We start from the raw sequence: 20,917 nt of genomic DNA on the forward strand, positions 1-20,917 counted from the left end.
GAAAGTCAATCTCCCCTCCAAAAAAAAAATGGTCCACAGTTTCCCACTGAATTGGAGCCAAAAACTCTGCCAATTTTGCTCTCATATCTCTGAGCTGTAGCCTGACCCTTCATATGACCAGTGGGGCTTGTTGCACAAGATCTATCTGGGCGCTTTTCTCGAAGTGCTATCTTTGTCCATATTTCAAAACATTCACAGATATTTTATCATTAATTAGTATTCATATTATGTCTCAAACAATCTGTTCAAGAATAGGGGAAGTGAACTAGTTGAACAGCTCTTCTGTTTGGTAATTAACATGGATGATGTATGTAGAGCCGAAGGCCTTACAAGGGGAGGAGGTAGTCAAGTGTGGGGTAGGTAACTCCTGGAACATTTACATGCCTACCTATTTTGGATGCTGGGTTTCTCCAAAAAAATTGTACTTGGCAAAAAGGGTGGGGAGACACAGGCCTCTTTAAAAATAGACCCATGCCTCTTTGATTCACAGCATCCTGGATTTGCTTTTCATCATGTTAACATGCCACTTGGGAGCTGGCTGGACTCCCTTGTTCAGTGACATATATTTCATAGTGTTTTTTTTTTTTAAACCATTTGTTCTTTGAACCACAACATGCTTTGAATTTCTCTTTCAAATTTGAGGGTGTATATATAGATTGATCAAAACAATATTTTTAACATTCCAAACAATTTAGAAAGATAGTGGATGGGTGTCAGTTAATCTATTATGTTCCCATCTTCCTCCTCCCCCTCTTCAGCTGCTAATCTTAGAACTTGTGTGCCAAATTGTGTAAGATATTCTTCCAATAGCTACATGTGTGACTCTTTTGTGAGCTCTACAGACAGTTATGAGGACAGATTTGGAGTTGCATATGGGACTGTCACATGGTTTGATTGCCTTGTCTTCCAGGCACTGAAAATTTTTTCACTGAGCTTTAATACTGAGGAATTTTTCGTTGTGGTAAAAGTTCAGCAAAGTCTCTATTAAAGGTTTTACACACCCTGGGAATGGGGAACAAAAAGGAATTTTTATTCACCAAACTATGTATTTGGCATCTATATATATTGAACAGTTCCTATGTTTACTCTTTCCAATACTGAAAAAAATTCAGGCCTTCATCACAGAATTTTTTTGAAAATCAAAAGAGAGTTAGTTAGCCTTTATTATCCTCCTTGCTCTTTTGGAGCAAGATCTAGTAAATGTCTCAACAGAAAAAAAAGTAGCAGATGCTTTGTAAAAAGGTCTCATATAACTTATGTCCAATTATAGATGCTAATTTACAGAAAAAAATATGGTCTATCCATGTCTTTAGGAGCCAGAAATTCCATTTCTTTAGTCTGTGAGATGCATAAGGTACAAATCCATTTTCAACTTTAAAGACACATATCTGAAATCTTCTTGTGACCTAAACTCCACAGCCCTTCATGCCACTTAACCACAGGGCCACCATTAAGGAATACACAGCCTTGAAGCAAAGTCTTTTCCCTAATTATATTTTACATGTTCCTCAAGGATAAATAATAACCTAGTGATATCTGTGTCCAGTGAATAAGGACATGTTTTATGATATCATAAAAGTATTAATCACATATACTCAGAGCTAATTCTTTTAAGGTTCAGCCTTAAAATAGTACACAACTGTTTATACACTATTCAAAATAGTGTATGACTATTTATCCTTGTATTAATTTCTCCCTCTAAAACAAATGCAGTGGTTAATTATTCAGAGCTGTACCTTTATCCTCTCATGGATCAAAATCCATGAGAAAACTCAGTCAGCTTTGTTACATTGGGAACGAAGTCTTAACTCAGAAATAATAGTGATGGCTATCATTTATTGATTTCCTGCTCTGAGCCTGCACTTCATATAATAGATATTTTATATACATCTAATCCCCAGAATAACCCACCGAAGTAGATGTTACTATTATCACCATTTTTCCAATTAAGTAAGAACTCAGAGAAACAGCTTGAATGAAGAGAGAAGTGTTTTCTTACATCAGACTTGAATTTCCTTTTCCTGTTTCAGGCTGGAAAAGTACTGCACCCTGCTGAGAAAATTGCACTAGTACCTTATACAATGAAGCTTATGAGTGGTGGAATACAAGCAGAAGCCACTGTGTCCTTAAACCACACCTTGAAAATCTTGGAAGCTACACGCAGGGCATCAGACTTCACACTCTTATGGCCCACTGTTATGTAAGGAACAGCAAGTTCATTGCCACTGCTCTGGGTACGTGGCAGAAGAACTTAAAGACCCATAAAAAGGTACCTACAATATCTATTATATTTCCAGCCTACAAAAGAGCAATTAATGCAAAGATTTTCTTCAGACAGTATCAAGTGTTTCTCAGTGCACTTCATAAGGATTTGAACTAAAATCTGGGATAACAAAGTTTGTTACATTCTGCCTCGTAATTGGCTATGCAAACTAAGAAAGAAAATTGCTTAATAGAAAGTTATAATCATCACTAACTTTGTCCTAATTCCTCCAAGCAATGAGTTAAGAATTCTTTAAGAGCAGCTTAGTGTTCTTAGAAAATGTTGAAAAATACTTTGTTTGGAAATATTTCTGCCCATATGTCACACTATACTTTCTGGGAATGAGGGGTGGTGATTAATTTTTTTTCATATTTTATTCATTTGGGGAAAGTTTACTTTATTTCTCCAAGAACATTTAAAAAGAGCCATATCTTTCCATTCTTCTAAAATATTTAACAGAGATTCTTTTTTTAGCATGAGATCTGTGCCCTGGTTTAGGACTGAACTTTTATCCCACAGACATCAAAAGTAGTTTCTGAAATGTATTGAATTTAGATCATACCATTATTTATACCATTGTGTCATCAAAAAGTAAAAGACATTTTAAATAAATAATAGAGTAAGCTGATTATTAAAATATATTCTAGGAGGAACAAGAATCTGTCCTTTGTTGATGTTAAAAACTACATTGAAAATATATCATTAATTCCAGATATTATCTAACCGGTAAACCCATGAGATGTAAACAATCAGTACAACTAATAAGAGTTTAGTAAGCTTGCTAATAAAAAAGGAAATATGAAAAAAATCTTTAACCTTCTAGCTATCAGGAGTAACCAATTTAAAAAAATAATGGGAAAAAACCCGATGCACAATAGCATCAAAACTATCAGAAATTTTAGGATTGCTATAAATCTTTATGGCAGGATGATGCTTTTAAATAGTAGAAAGATATACCATGTTTCTGATTGGACATAATTTAAAGATACCGGTTTTCTATAGTTTTACTTTAAAGATGAATTCAATTTCATTAAAATCAAATCTCATAGGGAATGAACTTAATACAATGATTCTGAAGTAGATACAAAAGAAATAAAGTAGGCAAAAAGTAGCCTAGAAATTTTTACCGAAAAAGAAGTAATAAGAGGGGTGTGGGGGAAGAGAGGAGGAAGAATGAGAAAGTCTTATACTGCTATATATTAAAATATATTGTAAAGACGCAATTAAAATCATATGGCATTCACAAAGTAGTAGTTAAGAATCAGTGACTCAAACCCGAAATTTCGCTTTAAATCATAGGCTTTCACATTTATAGAGGTGTTAGTATTTCTTTTTGACCAAACTGGAACACCAGGTCATGCTGCCTGTTGCTGATTTGGCAAACCTCATTTGGAGATAGTACCTTGTTTTTCATGAATGAGACTTCTAAATGCCGTACCCGCTAACAAAGTGGAGTTTGCAAGGAGTCAGCACTAGCTGCTTCTTGCTTTTGGTTATGACACTTGTGATTTTTTTTAATCCAGTTGGGTTTCAGGCTTATATATCTGAGAGCCTTTTCCCTCCCCATGACTCCTGGGGTCTGTAGAATTCTTGTGAAAGTTGCTTTCTTCAACTGATAGGGAAAATATTTCCTGGATTTGTGCTTTATTTTAATTTATTTTTGCTGTGGCTGACACATTTGAAATTAAATTATTTCACAGATTCCCCTCCCCCCAGTAGCCTCATTTGGTATTCAATGTAAGCTAAAAATAAAAATGATATAAAATTTTAAATTATTTAAGCTTAAGTTTTAATATAGAATAAACATATTTATTCATAATGTATTTCTTCTCACTTATCCACAGATGTGTATCCTAAGTTAAAACAAGTTTCACCAAGGAAACAGTTTGTAGAATACTTTCAGTGAATAGTAGGCAAAATAAGGGCTGGTCATCTAAACAGAGCTTGAAAAATAAAGGTAATTTCTAGGCAGTCCAACCATACTCACCTTATAACTAAAGGTATTGCAGATTACCACATCAAACAGAAAATTTGAGAATTCCAGTTAGTGGTATTTAGTTTCCAGCTTAATGTCAATTTAGGTATATACTGCTTATAGTAATTTGCTACAGAATCATCATATGTCATTATTTTAAGAAAATACATTTATAGCTAAGAAGAAAATGAGTTTGGGAAAGATCATTTTGCTGAGTTGAAATTGATAGTCTGCATTACAAGGTATAAGGAATATATCTAATTTTGATTTAAAAAACAACTTGCTATCAGAAGTTAAATTATCATTTTACAATTTCCTATAAAGAGAAAGAAAGTATTATTAGTTTAATTACCTATGCCTAAATGAATACTTGAGTATATTCTTACTGGGATAATTAGTAATCAGAACATATCACAATAAGCTATTATACTCTTTCCAGAAATTTTTAGGTTCTTCGGTTTTCTTTGAAGGTGCTGAGAGAGTGCAGGACTGACACAATATTATTTAACATGCTGATACTTTTTAGGATCATAATGTTGGTTGTTAAAACTTTACTAAATTGACTTGACAGCTTCAAATTAAGTATCATCTTGTGTTTTTCCTTTCTCCATATCTTTTTAATGACAGTGTCATACAATATGATGGTTTTATGAGTAGTTTTGCTACCTCATTCATCTGAGTAATCAATGAGGAGATGAGCCTTATGGGTTGTAGTCCATTTGTATTGGATAGGGCAGATGACATTATTGATAAATGAAAATATTCCAATATTTATTGTATAATGATATCACAAGGACTCTGATTTCTGAATTTTAATACTTTAATTTCTATAGTAACTGGAAAATTAAGTAACTTATTCAGTTACCAGGTATCCATTTAATCGTATCAATGTGTGAATTGTAGCATTTATTACTTTTCAGTTAATACCTTATTTTATATGATGGGCATTTCTCTCTCAAAGGCTTTGTGTTTACTTATCTGATTTCTGATCAAGCTACTCACTTTGGTCTTGAGGATTTTAAAGCTAAACACAATATTTGGAGCAGACCGTAAGTTAAAGATAGGATCCCAGAAGTGACAGAAGCAAAGATGCCACCGCAGTTCTCTCCCATTATCACCTTTGTCTTGTGGGAGCCAGAGAGGGAAGGGGTAATCTTACAGACTCTCTTTATGTTTGCCTCTTGCATAAATTTCTACTCTCAATAGATTACCTAAAATTATGCTCTAATATAACTGTGGATGTAAGGACATAATGATATGATTCGTATTCCAATTATATTTCATTTTCTCAATTTGGAATTGAGTCATTTGAAGAAGGGTTAATGCTGGTGTAGTGTCCTTAATGCGCTGTCTTCTCAAATGTTTGGAATCATTCCAAAATCACATTCACACTAGTAGAAATAGATAAAATCCAGTGGGAAAGAGGACTTCCCTTCTTATTGTCTACAATTTTGCACTGTTTAAATGCTTACTGAAAGCATGTAGTCATGCCTTACTTTTGGAATGGCAAAGTTAAAAAAGATAGTGTTAGTCATCCTAAAACTTTTATTGCCATTGTTTTTATTTTCAAAAATACTGCCAATTATATTATTGAAGGTCCATGTATTTAAACACTACTAGGAGCCCTCTGATAGTACCTCCAGGTTGCTTGCCATTTTATTTAGAGAGCAGTATAAATTCTTTAATGGTAGTGACTATTTTTTTCAAGCTAAGAATCAAGACATATTGTCCAACAGTTTTTTTTTCAATTGTAAATTTGTTATTGTGAAAACATTACAAAGCCATAAAAACTAAAGTTTTTATATTTCGTTATAAATTTTCATTACCTTCATTAATGACTGACACCACTAAATTCCCAGTATTTATTTTAGCACACAGCCTTGAACATAGCAAGAGCTCAATGTTTGTTGATTCTTGTACTGATAAGCAAGGTAGGATGGAATACATCCACAAAAACAATTGGAAATACGAAGAATTTAGTTATATGCTTTCAAAGTAGTAGTATGATCTCACTAATCAAATAGAAACTAAATTCTGATGAGATCGGTCTTTTTAAAAGTTTTTTTAATAAAAATAAACTATGGAATTATACTCAAAGAATAAGTTGAGCAAGCTTTATTTAGTGAAAAGTATAGTTTTCAATGGACCAAGAGGACAAGATAACTCAGACCTATTCAGAGATAACCCATTCAAGATAGACTCTCTTCTGTATAATTTAGAGCAAACTAACAGTAGTTGTATTTTTACTGCCCTGGCAAGTACAATGGACCAAATACACCCTGATGATCCAGATACCTCCAACACTGCAAGACAATTTCAGAAGCATTGATTACAATGGCATAGATAATATTTTGGTAGAAATCTCAGGACCAGTAATAAACCATGAAAAAGACTAGCGCTCATTGAAATGGCATGGAATTTGAAATAGTCTACATGTATTTACTGTTTCTTTTAAAAAAAAAATCAAAGTCTAAGTAATATATTATAAAAGGCATGTGTATTTTGTTGTTACTAAAGCCTTTTATTTCCTTTATTTATGGAATCCCATATATGAGTGCTTTCCAATAAAATTTGGGAAGTATTTTTACTCCAAACTTTGTATCTACATTGACAGACCCTAAACTTCCCTGATCTTTTCTCAATTTCTCAGTATCTGTGTTTTTATCCCTTTCTCCTTCCTCCTTCAGTACTCAGTTACACATTGAGAGACAGAGACAAAGACAGACAAACATATCAACTATTATTTTGGATCAACAAATAGGAAAACTTCTCAGGCAACACTGCAATGTGGTTATGTGGTTATTGTTTTAGGAAGACTTTATTCCTCCCTTCTTATTTTAAATTTTGCATATTTGGAGAAACTCTGTTATGTCAATCAATTAATGGGAAGAAGGGAAAGTCTCTAGAAGTGAGGAATTTGATTACATTTATAGTGAAGCAATGACTCTTTTCACTGTATTTTGCTAGAGGTTTTTCTCATGAAAGTTCTTACTCAGAATTTTGGGTATGTCCCACCTCCTTCCCCCAAAAAGGATCACATGTTCCTAAAAATAAGACATGAAGATGAAGACTACATCTCAACATTTAATTTGTCTTCCAAGAATTTCATATGGTCCCAAATTTTTTAAAGATAAACTAAAAGTATTAAAATTGTATTTTAGATAACCAAGTCCTGTGTGAAAGCAAATTTTCTTTTATAATATTTTAAGAGAACTAGAATATTTATCCAATTAATCTTCTTTAAAGATGTCATGCTCTTACAGGGGAAATAACATAAAAGTGCTCAATAATAAATTTAGACCTAAGTCATTTGGACTTTGATTTAATCAAATTTATCAGAAAATTTTTTTCCATGCCTTAATTTTTAAAGACAGGATGATAGTAATTAATCATGCTGGTGAATAAGGAAATAAATTTTGGCATATTAAGGCAGTGTATAAGCTGACATTCTTAAACAAAAGCAGCCTGTCAACTGTGGTGCACTTAAGGACAAGAAAGATTGATGTTTGCCAAATGTAAAATCAGAGAGAAGAAAAATATGTTTTCAAGCTTAGAGGATTGCCAACAATGAAGGAGAAAATAAATAAAAATTTAGATGTACAATATTGTTATACCTTGTCAAGGAAATGTTAATTGAAATCAGGCCTCCTTTTTAAAAACATAAGATTTCCACCAAAAAACTACTTAGGAGTCTGACAATTAATGCAAAAGTAGAATTTTAAAAGTACAAAGTGATGGCTGACATTAACAAAAATTATGCTGTTATATTATCAAAAGGCTATGCCCTTATATTTCAGTCTCAATGATCTCCTACTGATTAATTAATATAATTGGCTATGTTACTAAGAAAAAACTGAGAGTTTTGAAAAATATCGACATGAACCATGTGGGACTCCATCATAAATTTAAAGCTAAAATATGCAGGTTTATGTTTATTTCTTCTGCATTATCAGGTTTATGACATTTATTTGGTAGCTATGTATTGTTTTGAATGTGCAATGATTTGAGTTATTAAAATACTGTTCTCTTATGATCAATGTTAAGATCATACAGTACATTGAAATGACTAGGTCTTTCAAATCAGAGTGGTATGTTTCATTTCCCTAGGGTTGGGATTAAATTGAAATTGTTTATTCATTTATAGTAATTGTAATGAGAATATTTAACATGGGTCAAATGGAGAATAGGAGCACCCTAAAAGTGCTTAGAAATAATTTGCTTTTTTTATATATTGTTTCAAAGTGGGATTGAAAAAGATTACCACGCCTTGTTTAAAAATAATATATTGTTCTATTTGTGAATCTAATGAAGTCTGTGGCAGAAAAGAACACAAATTGCACAAATGAATTTTAGAAAATAAGAAGATCTGAATCAAACAATTAGACATTTGAAATGCATGAGATACTATTAACAATCTTTACCTACAGAAATTCAAAGATTATGTATATTTTTTAAAAAACTCTTAATGTTTCTTTTTTAGTCCCATAACGGGAAGTAGGGAAAAAATTGTATTTATTTGCCCACAGACCTGGGAAAGAATTACCCAGTAGAGCTATATACCCACACAGCAGATTTTTCCAGACTCCTTTTTCCCCTGAAGCAGTCTTTTTATCTGAGCACGATAAGTGATTTTTCCATCTTTCTCACTGAAGTGCTCAGGCATATTAGCACCTCTCTCCCTCTTAGGACATTGATTTTGTTAAAGCCAAGAGAAAATAAATTATTTCTGTGTGCTGGTTGGGTGTATCTCTTCTCTTGTGTTTTAAAAATAATAATAATTGCTGAACAAGAGCAGCCTGTGTACAAAACTGTCCTGTCACTGAATGACTGGCTACTGAAAACCCATTTAAAAATTATATTTGATTGGATTGGTATCACCTGATCTTAGAGAAAGATTCGTTCAGTACAAAAGAATGCTAGTGTCAATAAAATTCATTGAGCTCTAAATGATATTCAGAAACAGTTTTAGAGCTAAAACATACCCAGTGATTGCTCAGGACTAGATTACACTGTCTCAGAAGAATATGATAAGTTGAGTCAATGTAACAGGCTAAAATAATACAACATTTTCTAATACAGTTGAAGGCTTCTGTCCTAAATGAAAATGTATTTATGTTGAGCATATTCTAACATGGAAGCTTGTTTTGAACATTCCAAGAAATCCAGCAATTTTATCAGGAAACACAGAATTGTTGCTTATCCTAAGAATTATTAAACAAGGGGAAATCTTCCATTTGATAATCTCTCTGTGATAACAGGGAAGTTCTGCTGTATAACCACCATCTGTGGTCTTCCCAATACCATTAGGAGTCTATTAATATAGTTGCTATTCCTTGCTTGTGCTCGATGATGTCCTTTCAGCTGTGCCCAGAAAATAGTCACTATACTGCAAACAGCAGAAACAGCCCATATCAGTATCTAAAATGAGAAAAGAGTGCCTAGAGATAGCACCAGAATTTAAGAATATTCTGGAAGTTCTGGACAAGTCAGTAAGTCAATGAACTGATAAAAGATGCATTAGGAAAAAGAAAAGCAAATTCTCATTTTCATGAAATATATAATCACATACAACATAATTGAGATCAAACATCCTAAAATTGCTCAAGGCTTACTCACCCTGTTTCAGAAGAATATGATAAGTTGAGATAATGGGAATGAGCTGACACAATAGACTTTTTCTAATACAGTTTTAGACTCTGACCTTAAAGAAATGTATATTTGTGTTGAACACATTTTAACATGGAAAAACCCAAGTGAATCAACTGAAAAACTACTTAAACTAAAAAGAGAATTAATTAGGATGGCAGAATACAAAGTATAAACTTTAAGTTTTTCCATCCATCAATATTTTGACTTGAGGGTGGGAAAAAGAGAAAATAAATCCATAATAAACCCGATTATAAAGTATCTGGTAATATCTTGAGTAAAAATTACACAAGACCCCCACCTGGAAGGAATTATAAAACTCTATGGAGCAACATACAAAAAGATAAATAAAAGTCAAGAATTATGCTTCTGAATGGGAATATTATAAAGATAGCAATTAATGTACAGGTATAACTTTAGCACATCAGCCAAAATTCTAGTGGGATTATTTTAGGAACATGAAGAAATTTTCTAAGATGGTTAGGATTTAGAATAGCAAATAATTTTTAAATTATTAAAAAGGGAAATATGATCTATTAAATATGAAATATTTTCTAACACTACAATATTTAGAATGGTATGGTACTGCAGCTAGAAATAGATCAATGGAATGGAACAAATAAACATAAGATTAACTCTAGCATTTTTGTGAACCAAATGTGACAAAAGAAGATTCCAATAACGTAGATAGGGTAGATTATTCAGTGAAGGATAGTATAAGATTTGGCTAGAGTTTGGGGAAGAAACAAAAGAGGGCTACAATGGAATTCAGACATTAAGTTTAATTTTTGAAGAATTTTAAATTACATAGAAATGTTCATAATACAGAAAAATATGAAACTATTACATTTATATAGTATGAGCCTAGTCAGGAAAAATATGTATGTGTACATACATGCATGGAAAATTAACTGACAGGTGTTATACCAAAATGATAGAAATGGTTAAAAAAAAAAAAAGGGAAATTATTGGCATGATTGCAGTTGATTTTAGTTTTCTTCTTTATATTTTTTTGTAATTTCCAGCTTTTTTCTTTAATTACAATATATTTCATAATCAGAAAAATAAATTTGTCTCTGGTTCTTAAAGCAACCATCACATTATCCAAGTACATTACAAATATTACATTTTTAAGCATAAAGCAATTGCAGAATTATATCAAGAATATATAATTTTATTATTTTTAATCTCTAAAATGGGAAGGCTTTTCTTCTCCTTTTGCAACATACAATTAGAACGAAATCTATAAGCAGGGAACATATGGCGATGCTCACCATTGTATTTTCAACACCTAGCACAATGCCTGACACATAGTAGGCAAGCTGTAAATATTTGACTAAAGAAATAACTAATTAATTAATGTAAAACTAGTCTATTTTTTAAAATATTAATTGGTTCTTTTAAATACTCTTTTTTATGTTAGTCATTTTTTTAGGATACAATCTAATTGAAGGAGTGCCAATCCTTTGATTACCTAATATCTAACATAGACCAATTCAAAATGTTCCCACTTTTATTTGTAGACCAACTCTAGATGTAGTATAGTACAAAAAAGCAAGAATTGAGAAGACCAAAAAAACATCTCACCACCTTCCATTTTGCCAAGGTAGCCCTAGAATTTCATAATCCTCCTGGGGAACTTTGGTTTGGAAACCTAATCCTCCTTAAAATGTAACACCACATATTGTTCCAAACCCTCTCCCTCCCATTTTCTTTCTTTCTCTGTTTTTCAGAGAATCTCTGGGCATTTGACTTAGGTTCTCCATTTTCTCGGGATCCAGCTTATTTCATTCGAAGTGACCACAATGGCTTCTCCCATGGGAAACAAAGAAAGCACTCTACTGTACCTCTTCCTTGAAAAGCTAAACTTCTAATTCTCAGAGAGCAGTTTTGCATTAAGCAACCCCCTGGAATCTACATTGTCATGACATCATGATGTTGGATGCTTCCCTTTCCCTAAGTCCTGGTGCCCTTATCTTAAGAGGTGTATTTTTTCTTATTTCCATTATAGGCTTACTCTCCTCTTGCCTTCCTCTGAGCATTGTCCCCTTCTGTTCAGTAAGGTATTTCTTTTTTCCAAAAGCCACTTTATTTCGTGTTCTAAGTGAATTACCCCCTTCTTTTTTTACTACACAAGCAATCTCCAGATAAGAGTCTGGTAACATGTCATTCTTGATTTAGATGAAAAAATAGTATAATGACATTAAAATAATTGACCTAGAAATCAAGAAATTTAGGGTCTAGTCCTTACTGTTTTTCTCTCAGCCAGAAGTTAAAATGCATAGCAGTTAAATCAGCTGCAGCCTCATTTTTTTCTTAAGAAATATCTGAATATTGTCTTCTGTCTCTAACAGTCTTTGATCATTTCATTATTTTTTTATTCAACCAATGCCAATTATTGAATTCTTAATAATTTTCTAGTATTGTTTAAGGTATTTATTTGGGGTATAAAAATGATTAAGAGGTTCTCACCTGCATGATACAAGATTGATTGCTTTCTTTATGAAACTGTGAGGGAGATAACTATTCTATAAGTGAGATGTTTAATCTTGATTTCTGACTGAACTTCCTAGACAGGGACTTTTAAAACTAGAGCATTAAATTTTGTTATATCATTTGTCAAGAAGACAACAAACTATTTTTTAAAGAATTTCTGTACTTAAAAGTATTTGAAATGTTAGTATTTATGGGAATGCATTTATATTTTTATAATCACTTACTTACAGTAGGACGCTACCTGTATTCAACTTTTAAGAATCACTTTTGATCAGTCAGCTTTCATCCATTATGATTTTTCAGAAAAAGACTTTTGGGCCTGTTATACTATTACTTTTAAAACATAGGAAGATGCACCTTTGGTATTCTTCAGGAAAAACTTAACACATTTCATATTTTTTCACCAGATGAAATTGCTTTTAAAGGAAAGAATAGCCAGATTGCTTTCCAAGATGAATAGTACTGTCTTACACTTGACTCAAAGAGTAGAATAAATGAATAATTTTGTATGCAAGTTTTTTGGTTTACTTACAACTTTCTGCTAAGACTCCAGAGACCTTTAAGCAAAGGATTCCACCAATTACATTTGTTGTATGTGTGTGTATATATTTTTTCCAGAAAGCATATGTTAGTAGGGCTATTAAGCAATTAGCTTCATGCATATAGATAGTTCATTTTGCACCAAACCATATGATGTGATTGGAATTTATAGAAAGCCATCTTTCTTGCCAGAAATTGAGGCAAGTTAATTCTCTAGTTTGGAGAAGTGTGGTCTTATGTCTGCAATCTGTACCCTTAAAAATTAGGATCCTAGTAGTCTATATTCGCTAGCTTAGAAGAGTGCATAAAATAAAAAAGTTTTATTTTTATTAAATGAAAAAATTGAAAAAAATACGATTAGGGCACGTGGTTCATACTACATGTTTACTAAATGTTTGTTAAATTGCAATACAATAAAGCCAGCAGGGATTGGCATTAGTTTTTTTTATATAAAATATGTGCCATGAGGTCTCATGTCCTTGTCACATTTGGCTCCGAGCTTTCTAGCCGTCTATGCAAAAAGGGAAATGCAATCAGTGACAGAATCTGTAATGTCCATGAGATAAAAACAAACTGGCTGCTCAGTAGAAGCCCAGCTATTTCTAGGGACTTAATAACTATTTCTGGAATGAATGAATGATGCTGAAATCTGAGAAAAATTGCTTCCATTTGCATTTTTAGGAAGCTGCTTGACTCTTCACCATATTTACTCTTCACTCAACAAACAGAGTGTCATGTGGCTATGTCTCAGACCAATGCCCAAAAGTAGTTCAGGAAAACTGTTTTTATGGGGGTGAAACACAACAATTGCTTCATGATGTGCCTTAATTCAAAAAATAGTTTGAAATATCTAGAAATCCTAAAGCAGTAGATAGAGAACATTTCAAGCATGTGTACATTTTCCATGTGTAAAATAAGATTCATTGCCACCTTTTGAAGCTTTAGTTGCACTTTACAAAAAGAGTGTATTACTGTCTTGTCTCATTTTTATAGCACTCACATCCCTGGCCACAGCCATTAATCAGGTTTTTTTTTCCTCTCTCTCTTTTGCGGAGGTGGGGGATTATACGAAAAAGCCGTGGAGCATCTAGTACAAGATGTAAAATTCTACATGATTGGCCTTTTGTAAATATTAAGCAAAATCAGTAAATCAAAATGATCAGATTAACATATTTTAGCAAAAGCATCCATATGAAAGGAAATGTTGACATTCTTTATGAAAGCTGCTTTTTCCCTTTACTGCTGCCATTTTTATTGTGGATTTCCCTGTTCAGCACTTAGTTCCAATTTTTTAAATGATCCATTTCAACACTAGACAGCAATATTCTTCCAGTCATATGAGTTTTTGGTTGCATTTTATTACATTAAAGATTGCAGAGCTCTACTGTGAATTACTGTGTTAACATACCTTATATTTTACAGGACTATGTTCACAAGAATTATTATGACCATGTCCAGGAATTCTTTGTTTGGGTCTTTGAAATGAAAAGTCCAATGCAATTTAACCTTCAGTAGTAACTAGGCTATGAGTTCATTGTATAAACTCAAAAAATTTAGAAGTATGAAAACATTGAATAATTTATTCAAGAATCTCAAAGAGATTGTTTGATTTAAAGAGGTACCCAGTTGAACATGGTAATACTTTCAAGTCATAACCAATTTACTTAAATATAGTTTGTCAGAAACTCTGCTTATAAATTGGTCGCTTGGTGTTATTAATATAAATTCAAGTCCATTCAATGCTATCCCCACCCTTAAGTAATTTCCTTGCTAGTGGTGCAAAAAAAAAAAAAAGGACACAAATAACTTGGCAAACCTCTTTTCAACACATTGTCAAGTGCCTTATAAAGCAAGCTCAAATGTGGCAGAAAGCCACCATCGAGTTTCAGAGTCAAAGAATTCATAAATTGTTACAAGTTTATTCTGTAGATCAGCTACCCAGAATCTGGGAGTTTGTGCTAATATCTTACTCTCAACCCCTTGTCATTTCCTCTCCTCCCAGCATACATACCACATTGCCCATCTCCTCTCATTAAACAGATGGGGCAGGTAGAAAGCAGAGTTCCAGCTAATGGGCAATCAGAACTGTACTAGATTTAAGAAACTGGCCATTATTTATTAAGCTTAATATCTCTATCAAGGATCCCCCTATCCCTTAAGCAATGATTAATATTTATCTAAAAAATGACAAATTGCCGAAACTTTAGGAACTTTTTAAATCTCTTCACTAGAAATGGCAGAGTTTCTGACATGATAATCTATTTTCATGTGTGATAATTTTATGTTATGATCTCTTTAGCATAGCACAATATTCTTGGTAATATTTGAGGACTGTTTTTATGGTTTTACCTTAAATTTCATGTTTACATTTGGAGATCAGTTTGTCTTTTTCTGCTGGAACCCATTATAAACATGACTGAGTATGCTATTTTACCAATTGAAGAATATCTCATGTTATCAAGACTTGCGTTTCTCATCTGGTCTTGCAATGAGAGGTGATATTTAAAATATATATCATCTACTACACGACCCCACCTGTGACCCACCAGCCAGTCCACACTTCCAGGTTCTTTTGTCTTCCTGTGGCTCCCTCAGAGCTAAATTCCCATGGTGGCTGAAGTTTCCATAGATAGCGACAGAAGAGACAAGCTCTGGTCAGCCTGTAGGATCTCTGTGGCAGCAGCCCAGGAGGCAGGGCTGACTGGTTCCAGCATCAACCAGTCAGAGGCGGAGCAGGGTTCTGGAAACCTGGGTATTTAACTCTTTAGTCACTATTTCAAGGAGGCCCTGGGTGCAAAGGCAGCTTGGCCAGGACACTTTTACCAAACTGTAGGATAGGAGGTTTTTTGGGTTTTGTTTGTTTTTAAATTTTTTAAGAGGCAGGGTCTTGCTATGTTGCCCAGGCTGGACTCCAACTCCTAGGCTGCAGCAATCTTCCCACCTCTGCCTCCCAAGTAGCTGGGACTACAGGCACCAGCCACCTTCTTCAGCTCCAGGATAGTATTTAAATACTTTAATAATCTGTAGAGCCTTACCTGTTAATGCTAGCTGTGTATCAGACCTGCTTACAACCCATCATAAGAAGTTAGATCTATAGACTTAAGAGAGTGTGTGGGAATAATTGGGCATTTTAGCTTGCTATCTCTAAGTTTCCTTGTCTCCCATGTTTGAATCTGACCTTCTTCTACTTTGAATGTGGGTTCAATGCCTGCAAGACTTTTGGTATCTGTCTACCCAAACTTTTGACTTTTTCCTTCTATGCCTCAGTTTCCTTTTCTGTTAAATTGTTATAGTAGTAGCACCTCAACATACTATTGCTGTGAGGTTTAACTGAGATAAACCCATAGTACAATGCCTATACTATAGTTAGTGCTAGCCATTATCTACTTTTCATGGGATCTGCAATTAATGGATTTCATAATCATACATGCACTTACATAGCTGATTTGGTACATTTAACTATAGGAGCACGTGCTGTGCATTGTGTTAGAACAAAAAGATGACCAGAAAAATAGGTTATTATTGAGTATTAAACATTTTCTTGCTTTCAGAAACTATAGAGCTATTGTGTGCCCTGATGACTCAAAGAAGCCTGGGGTTTCAGGGGCTTATGTCAGCTAGTAGCTTCTGGGCTTTTATTCCTAATGAGAAAGGGGTATTCTCTGTCTCTAGAAAGGAGATTCTCTGTCAAGCTTCAGGTCTCCCTGTACTCATATATTATATTATCTTTTCCTTTGACTTCTGCTCAAAACTGGGGAATAGAGCACATCTTAAAAGCACCAATGTCAGGAAACCCCAGGCTCTTTTGTTTCTGGGCAACATGAATAAGAAGACTGTCATAAAAGATATGGAACCTTAGGAGGAAATAAATAAAAATGAATCCTAGAGGGCAGCATTAAAAAGTGTATAGAAAAACTCTGTTAACTAGTCAATGAGTATTTTTAACAAGATTTTCTTGTCATCCTCTTTGACTGGCATCAGAGTCTTCATTTGAACTGTGTCATATTAGGTGCTCTGAGCAAAAGTCAATTATAATTTAGACTTCTGATGAAGACTAAACATCAAAATGAGAGTTTGAAGGAAGCAGTGCGGCATACCATTTTCTGAGAGCTTGTTCGAACCATGTCTGTTTGTTTCCTTTTCCCTGTTGGTGGTTCATCATATTCACAATATGTTTTCTTGTGTTCTGTCTTCCCTTCTTGAAAGTCCTGTTCACAGGTGGATGTCATTGTCTCCGTCACATATTGGTTTAGTATTGACTAATTACTTAACCTTTCCTGATACTTTCTTCATCATCCGTGACATGGAATACATTCTTCTGATGCATTTCAAAACCTCTCAGCTAATTCTGTAGTTATGATTTCCAAGCCAAAACTGTTTGTAGTGTTCCAACTCTAAAATTTCTTCATCTGAGAAACATATATGACCTCTTCTTTGAAGGGGTCTTATTGAAGACACTTTCCTCCTGTTCTTTTCATTTACCTACCTTTATTACTGCCAGTAAACAATTGTCATGACCATTTAAATCAATAAGTCAAAGCCAAAAATAAAAGAGAAAGAAAAATGTGAATTGAATTTACATATGAGAAATTATTAAATAATAACTCATCTTAGGTTTGCATGTCTGTTGATATGATTTTCTTTGTTAAATGAAAAATTACTGTCCTTTTTGTAAAGTTGAGATCATTTAGCAAAGCCAGATTTAGTGAATGTCTCAATCTTTCTGCATTGTTCTTAGAAAAGGGAGAGATCTGAAAAACTTTTTTAATTTTAATGATACTATTTCATGTAAAAATTTTACTATTCCCATATTAATTATAGAGATTATAAGTATATTTTACCAGCAAACACATTATATTTTCCCTTGTTATTAGTATTAATTTTGAGATGAAAGATGAAAATTTAGCATTATAAATGTATAAAGCATTCTGTTCGATCTATTAGAACTTTTAATACAATTCAATATGCACATATCATTCAGTGTTACAAACATTAGTTTTTCCCTCTGTTTCCTCTCACTTCTACATTCTCTCCTCTCTTCCCCTCCAAGATTGGCAGTTTCTAGACAACAACAACCTTGCCTGCCTTATGCTCATTTCTTATCATCACACGGGTTCTTGGCATGGTGCCTTGGCAAATAGTGGGTGCTCAATAAATGTTGTGTAAATAAATAAATAAATGATGTTGATGTGATCGGAGCATACAAATTGTGTAGGGCTGCTATACATTTTCAAATTCAGTAATCTTATTAAACAGTGTCAATTAGTTATCCATATCTTATAGACAGTAAGAAACAGCAATGAATCCTGTAAAGAATAATACTCAAGCTTAATCCCAAACAGGTTATGATTCCATTCTGTGTAGCAAGGAGGATGTGATCACTGAAGGCCTTTCCTAAAATTTGGAGTGTTGTTCACACATGGGGAAAATGTTGGTTAAACATGAAAATAACTTTCAATGGGGGAAAAATTGAGCTATTCTGCCTTCAAATGGGACTACCACCTAAAAAGAGGCAAGTCAGCATCAAATAATAGGGTAGAATGAGGAGGGAGCTAATATTTATAATCTCTACTTTGTATCAGCTACTATGCCAGGAGCTTTACATGTTGCTTCCTGTAGTTGTCATAACAGCACTAGGAGTTGGGTGGTATTATTCCCTTCTCTTAATGAGAAAACAGATTTCTCACAGCTGTCAAGTAAGAGTCATGGGATTTAAACTAAAACTATACAAACCAAAACCTATTCAAAAACCTATAACAAAAAACATGATTGTATTTCACCCCTGTCTTTAATCCTTTCTGGAATAAGGCAGGGCATACATCAGTTATACAAATTATTCCCATAAGCTTTGTCAGAAATCGCATCATCTCAGCAGTAGGGAGAGTGAGTGTCAGGGAAGGAAGGCTTCACAGGGGAAGGGTGCAGACTTTGACTGGAGATGAACTTTGGTTTATATCTCTCTTAGAGATCCTGTGCAAGTCACTTACCCATGCTAATCTTTGATTATAACATTACTGAAATGACGATGTTCATAGGTTCTCCAAATGACAAGTATAATGTCTGAAACAGAGAAGGCTTTCAAAACAGTGGTTGCTTGAATCATCATTTGAGTAGAATTGTGCTTCATTCTTCTTCCTGACGATGCTACTTAAAGGACATGGCCATTAGAGCAGAACAGAAAAAGAAGACTATTGTCTGCAGGGAGGCCTTAGATGTTATGACAAGGGGGTATACCTTGAGGTATGTGTCAGTTTGAGGTAAAATGCTATTGACACACAATTAAATATGGCATATTACATTGCATTTAATTTTTTGTTTGTTATTGCTTCATTAAACAGTGATTGATAGTATATCTTGAAATTGATCAAAATTTAGAACAAACTATTTTTGAGAGAAAGGTTATGTTAGGGCTTAGAAAATGACACCCCAAAAGTATAGCACTTTGGCATGCAGAGCACTTTGAACTGAATAAGAAGGCCGTTAGAGCTGCCTTGGAATCAAGGACTTTCTGGTTTCTCCTGTCCCCTCTCCACCCCAGCTTAGGGTAGAGTCTTACTCTTATATTCCCTGATCCGCTTTACACTGAAACCGACAAAGAGAACACAGTTGCCTTTCATCTCCTCCCTGAAACTGCATTATCTGTCACAGGAAACAAGACTGAGAAATGTAACCACGCCTCAGATGGACTTTGTTACAAGATATTGTCTGTCTCTTCTGCTCATTCAGATTCCAAAAAAAATCATTTACAAGATAGCGTCTGCCTCCTAGGTCTATTCATTTCCTCTAAAAATCATCTATTACCTCTCTAAAATTGCCTGTGGTCCCCCCATGTCCCACTCCCCTATGAAAAGAGTATTCCAGCCTCAACCATCTAGCTCTTCTTTTAGTTTTCATATTTTATATGGCTTCTGTGCTTATGCACTTTAATTAATTTGTTATGGCTTTTCTTTTGTTAATCTATTGTTAATTCATTCCAGCAGACTTAGACTTAAACCTTTAGAGAAAAAGTTTGAACTTCCCTTCAATTACAAAGGTACCTTCAAAGAATTTGCAAATATAATGTACCATAAATTATAGTCAGTGTCACCATAAATATACAAGGAAGAAGTGAAAACAGAGAGAGATAATTTCAGGTTTAGAACATAATTCCAGGTTTGGGGTCTGGGTCTTAAATCATAGAATGGACTTTTATAAGGCAAAAATAAAAGGTGAAGGTGGATTACATTTAAGGAAAACTCACTTTACAGAGTTTGGGTTGAAGAAAAGTAGCAGGAGGAGGGATGGAGAGGTTGAGGGAAAGCACGGAATGCATATATGAGAAGCCTGAGGACTTAAAAGCACATAATCTGACAAGTTACCAGTTTGGTTTAAATTAAATAATTTTATCTCCTACAAGCTAAAGGAATGTGAGAAAAATGGGAGAAAGGACACTGTTGGGACTCAGAAACTGATATCCCAAAATAGGGTGCTTTGACATGCTGAACAGAAGCCTCAAGGTCCCTCTGCCCTTCTCCCCCTCCTGTCTCTCAATCCTCTCTCTCTCAAAGCACAGGATGAAATGGTTTTCAGAAGTTCTATTATCTGCCTGAAGTCCAGACCCACCAAAGAAGAAAACAATTACCTCTGGTCCCTTCCCTGAGTTTTCATTAACTGAACTCATATCCCAGGAAGAAAGACTAAAGTCTGTTAATACACCTGGACAGACTTTTGTCACAAACCATTGTCTGCTCGGGAAACTCAACAGACTTTGTCCCAGGCCATTGTACGTTCTTCAAGCCCATTGAATTCCCCTAAAAATCATTTACTACACTCCCTAAAATCTTCACATTCCCCATCTCACTTTCCCAAAGAAGAAGGGTAAATAGCCATCTGTCCCCCATTGTGTGGTGTGTCATACTTTGTATGAGTGGGCTTCAGATTACAAAATGAAATAAATCAAAAATCATAATTAAAGAAGTAGACCCACAAAGCAACTGGAAAACCCAGGTAATTATTGC

The 20,917-nt window shown here is 34.0% G+C and overlaps 1 pseudogene; it reads right to left on the reverse strand.

Annotated features, from left to right (window-relative positions):
* Positions 1-17,149, reverse strand: part of LOC138398064 (CBY1-interacting BAR domain-containing protein 1 pseudogene) — a 113,344-nt pseudogene extending 96,195 nt beyond the window's left edge.
* Between the last annotated feature and the right edge of the window lie 3,768 nt (positions 17,150-20,917).

Source organism: Eulemur rufifrons, chromosome 2, assembly GCF_041146395.1.
Source record: "Eulemur rufifrons isolate Redbay chromosome 2, OSU_ERuf_1, whole genome shotgun sequence".
Classification (NCBI taxonomy): domain Eukaryota; kingdom Metazoa; phylum Chordata; class Mammalia; order Primates; family Lemuridae; genus Eulemur; species Eulemur rufifrons.